The sequence below is a fragment of the Diadema antillarum genome, unplaced genomic scaffold (assembly GCF_040938485.1).
Source record: "Diadema antillarum isolate AM-2024a unplaced genomic scaffold, OU_Dant_1.0 seq00001056_RagTag, whole genome shotgun sequence".
Lineage (NCBI taxonomy): Eukaryota > Metazoa > Echinodermata > Echinoidea > Diadematoida > Diadematidae > Diadema > Diadema antillarum.
In genome coordinates, this window is record NW_027271884.1 from 249464 (window position 1) to 255000 (window position 5537).

A 5537-nucleotide genomic window follows, 5' to 3' on the forward strand; every position below is an offset into this window, starting at 1 on the left:
GAAATTCGGTATGACTCTGACGTGTTTATTTGTCATCTACCAATCAAAGTAACATTGGGTTTAACTTCATTTGCATGAAAAAAAAAATCCATTAAGATTTCCATCTTTTTTACGCCCTTTTATTGTATGGTTATTTTGGGGGAATATAAGAATTCTTGCTGGGAACATACTGTTACTAAAGGTGCTGTTTACAATTTGGGAGCAGTGATTTTAAAAATGTTCAAGATATCACATTTGATGCATATATAAGTGTCAGTTGTATCACAAACAATCCTATAAACCATGTAAAAATTTCACAATAAAACCTAAAACATAAGAGGAGGTATCACTATTTTTCTCAATTAACCATAGCAGTTACTGTAGACGGTTTAGTTTGGTAACATTTTTATTATAACCATTGTTCACATTTTGTATATATTCAACAATACTTCACATTAATTCTACTGGTTCAAATCTTTACATTGGTTGTTTCTATCCCTGACTCACATTTTAGAACTATATTTTGAAGCACCAAAGTTTTTGTTTCATCTGCAAATGGTAAATTATGCCTTTACGAACAAATAGCTTGGGATCAATATTGATGGCCAATGTCCGTGACGGTATAAGTCAGTATGGGAAAGCCTTCAAAATAAACGTCCTTTTATACTTTCCCATGCATTATACAATTGTAATGTTGCGAGATGATACTGGGAATATTATTACTTTAAAGTATCGAGACAATGAAATCAATGCCTGAGTTCCACCACAAGTATATCATTTTATGAGAAATTGTCTTTATTGAAAAATAAGGGTATGAATGATTTTGCAGACATATAGAAATATATGTGTATAGGCCTGAACACAGCTTTGAGATTTAAAAAAAAAACATAAAAAAGACCACTCCAAATCCAAGATCGCATCGAAGAGCCTGCTTTAATTTTCAATTCTTTTGGAAATTTAAGATGAATGATTGAGAGAAGTTGTTAAAAGTGTACTTTAAAAGGTAGGGCCTAATATCTGAGTACTTCGCATGTGCAATTATCACTCTAATACGTAGATTTAAAAAAACGGCAAGATGTTTAAAAAAAGTCATGAGCGCAGAAACAATATTCCAAATAAAAACGAATGTTCTATCAACTCTTTATAACCGACACAATTATTATATTCAATTTCGACATGGAATGTATCAAATAGTTCATTGTATAATAGGGATAATGATAATTATAGAATTCGGACCACAGCCACAATAACTCCTTTATATAATATATGTTGCATATTAATGTTTGGAGTTTTTTTTTCACTCGTATATATTCTTCTGATGTAAGACCAGAACTGGATCTAGAATATGCACACACACACACACACACACACACACACAAGGTTGGTGCACAACTGATTTTTTCAAGCTCGGACAATCTGGTGTCTCCTCCTGGAATGTTCGAGATGAAACCGAGCAGCTGGAACTACTTTTGAGTTACATCCGTCATGATGAGGAAAGCCACAATGCACGAGCTGGAGCCGTTCAGCTTCACGAAACAGCTGGAAAAAATATATATATATAGAATTGGAGCAGAAAAGAAAGGAAAATGAAGATGAAACCGGTAACATTAGGTGAATCTGCAGGCTTGCTATCGGTATAGGGGTCAGACTTATTATGAACTTCAACTGTATCCGACAAGTATAGGCCCTATGTACTATTTCTTGCAGCGTAAACCCTTGCTCAGAGCGAACGCGGCATGGGTTATAAAGTTTTCTTGAGGATGACCGTGGTAACCATTAGAGGATAAGATAATTTTTATTTTTTTGAGTGTGTGCAATGTATATTGTAGTCTGATATTGAAAGTAAACACGTGGATGACGATTCAGAAAGACATTATTTTAGATTTCCTTTGCGATGTCGAAAAACAACAACTTATTAGGGCTGATGTCAGATCCTGAAAGATGTTTCAGATGAGGCGTCTTACCTGTTTCAGTGAATGACATCAATCTTCACTACCCTTGGCCGATGCCACGGCGGCCGCAATCTTCTCAAATTTTTTATCGTTGTCCACAAAACCGTCTCCTTTCTGAGTGAATGCAGGCAAAATTCGAAAGAAAAAGGTGTGCAGATTTTGCCATTCAAGGGCATAGTAAAGATACGTGCCACAATAAGCATTCGGAAATATATAGAGCATTACCTCCAGTACATTAAGTTAAATGGTTCATTTCATGTTTATCTAGATATCGAGTGTGCCACAGTAATGCTGGCAGCAGCAGCATCCCTTAATATACAAAATATATATCTCTACAGTTTAAGTTAGCCACTCCCTCTCTCTAAAAAATTAACAAAAAAAGTTTCTCGTAAATAAGTTACCATTGTCTGCACTGATAAGATACATCAACAGATGGTCAGTTTAGAATAGTTTTCCAAATCTAGTATATCTAATTCAATCAGGTTCATAAATCCTCGCGTTAGGTTTGAAAGAACGAACAAGACATTGCCTCGATTTGATACATCATAATGAATTCAAATCAAAGCTTTCTTTATAGAGCCTTTTGGAGACATGATGGGGAATACACTCTCAAGCAGCTCTCAATCATGTTTACGGGTAGGAATGGTTTTGAAATGGTTACTGAAAGTTACGCATTTATAGGATGTGCTTTATAAATCTATTATCTTTGACACAGAAACAAGAAAGTAAATAGAAATTGGACCTGTAAATAATTTTTGCTTGAGCCACTAGGAGGATATCATTAGAATACGGGAGTCGATGGCGACAGTGCGATAATGTTGCTTAGCCAAGAATTTTTCTTCTTTCTTTCTTTTTTTTTAATACAAAAGGAAATTCCAGGTAAATTGCAATAATTCTTCCAATCTATGTCTCAATATGGTGCGTTTACAAAAGAAAAGAAAGGAAAAGAAAAAGAAATACATTAGGGCAACATCGCGTATGGAACATTACTAATTCGTATAGTCTGATTATATACAAATTTAGTTATCCAGTTTGGGAACATTATTAGAGGACCAACTCTTGGTTAATCAACAGCTGTTTTCCCCCCACTTACCCGCTTGGAATGGACGAGCTTGTTGTTAACAAACACCTCCATTTCCCCAGTGGGTCCTCAGGCCCGTTTGCCCTCCTAAAAACCGTAAGCAAAATCTAATGAGGCAATGCGCTTATATTATGTTTATGTCGATGTAATGTACATATGTGCGAATAATATCCGCCGTGCATGTTTTATTTGATATTCTAACTGTGGAACACAATCGATACGGATGTACGTAGAATAATGTTTGATCCGGGAGACAAGTTGTGGTAATAATTGATTTTGCATGAACTATACCAATAACACAGTCAAAACAAACACAGTTCACATGACACGGATTTCATTTAAATTCATGCCATTTATTTAAATCGTGTCTTTTATTCAATACTGCTTTTCTTTAAAGGAGAAATCCACTACAAAATATCATAAGAAAGAAAAAAAAGACTCCCTGTAGAACGGTGCAAAATTAATTAAAATCGGAAAAGAAATAAGGAAGTTATGACATTCTGAAAGGTCAAAGTTTTTCGGAAAACACTTTTTGACAAGTCGTTATGAATATTCAATTCAGCAAGTAGATATGCTCTCACAATTTCTTATGAATATCATATACAGAAATGAAAAAGAAAATATCATATTTCATCACTATAAATTCTATGATTATGTTCAAAACCATTATTAGAATCGACATGAGATAAAGTTCGGTAAATTTATGTTTACTTACCACGATTACCTTATCCCCAAATCTGCTTTTCAGCTTGGAGGAAAAACGGTAGAACTGCGGGTGATGGGTGAAAATATGCAAAACATAATTATGTTCGAAGTTATATGTTAATTCCTTTTGAATTCATCGAAATGCAAGAGCACAATATACTTCCTATATGCATGTAATGTATGTTTATCTATTTATTAACTATCTCTTTCTTTCTCTGTCTCTTTGTATATTGAGAGCTTGCTTCCAAAATGTGCGAAATCCACTGAAGCTTTCCTTTTGGAAACAAGCTTTTCATAATAATAGACAGAGATTGTTCTATTGTGTGATATGTGGGATACTGCTATTATCCATAGCTGTGTGTGTGTGTGTGTGTGTGTCTCTCTCTCTCTCTCTCTCTCTCTCTCTATATATATATATATATATATATATATATATATATATTATATATATATATATATATATATATATATATAATATACACTCAGCAAAAAAAGAAAGTAAACGCTTTTTCAAGTTTATATTTCTCACAGAATATTTGCCTGAAAGGTAATGTATTATATGCCATATTAAAGGTAATTTAATTGGCTATCTACTTCGTAGGTCAACAAAAAGGGGAACTATACGCATGAGTGAACACCTTTGTTTATCTCTTCCAGGGCACAAAAGTAAAAATTGCAAAACTGAACAAGTTGTCATTCATGCGTATGTGCTCTCCCATAGCATAATAAGAACAAACAGCAAATTTCACGCAAAAGGGAACATGAATTAGGTTGCAAAAATAAATCCTTGATCTCTATGATATCTGTTAAGCCCAAATGATCAATGAAGGCTAAAAATGAAGGATGAAAATAAAGATTCTTATGTCAAATCTAAATTCAAATGAAATAAAAAAGTAATAATTATCAAAAATGGTAGAAATTTGAGCGATTTTTCAAATTAGGAAATTGTAAATAAAATCTGGTTCTTGAGTTTGTCTCATGAACTCTTAAACCACTAGATTAAAAGAAATGAATAAAGAAAGTCTACTCATTTTATCATCTGTCTGATTATTGTTCCCTATGTCCTTTGAAGTTTGACTTGACAGAAAATTCTTATTTTCCCCTTTAATTTCGCATTTTGATTTTCCTAGAGGTCATAAAGAGATAAAGAGAATTAAAACTTGTTTTTGCTATTTCACTCATGTCTCTCATTGTGTTAACTGGTCTTTTGTTGTCAATTTTGTTTTCAAGGACATTTGCCAATGAAAGAGAATATGTAAATTTTTGCAATTTTTAATTTTGTGCTTTGAAGGACAAAAACGAATGTGCTCACTCATACGTAAAGTTTTCTTTTTAATCAACCTATAAGCTCAATAGCCATTTAGATTACCTTTAATATGGTACATAATACATTGATTTTCATCACAATCTTCTATGTCAAATATGACCTCGAAAAAGTGTTTACTTTCTTTTTTTGCTGAGTGTATACATATATATATATATATATATATATATATATATATATTGTTTTAAAGAGTTTTAGCGGGCCATATTAGGGAGAAGGCAACTATCGATGAGATAATGTGGACAAAAGAATCAGAAACACTGATGGCTTACATGCATCACCTCTAAATTTACATCTGATGTTATCAACTTTACGAACAATTCAGATTTTTAAAGTAGGAGGTTGCGGCTTCTATATACCGAACCTTTAGCAAATTCTGTGGATTTAAAGAATTTAACATACACTCAACACCTTTATGTACTCAGGCTATACTTTGTCTCTGTCGGTTCAACGATCTGAAGACACGCAGACAGGAACGAGAAACGATGTAATCCCT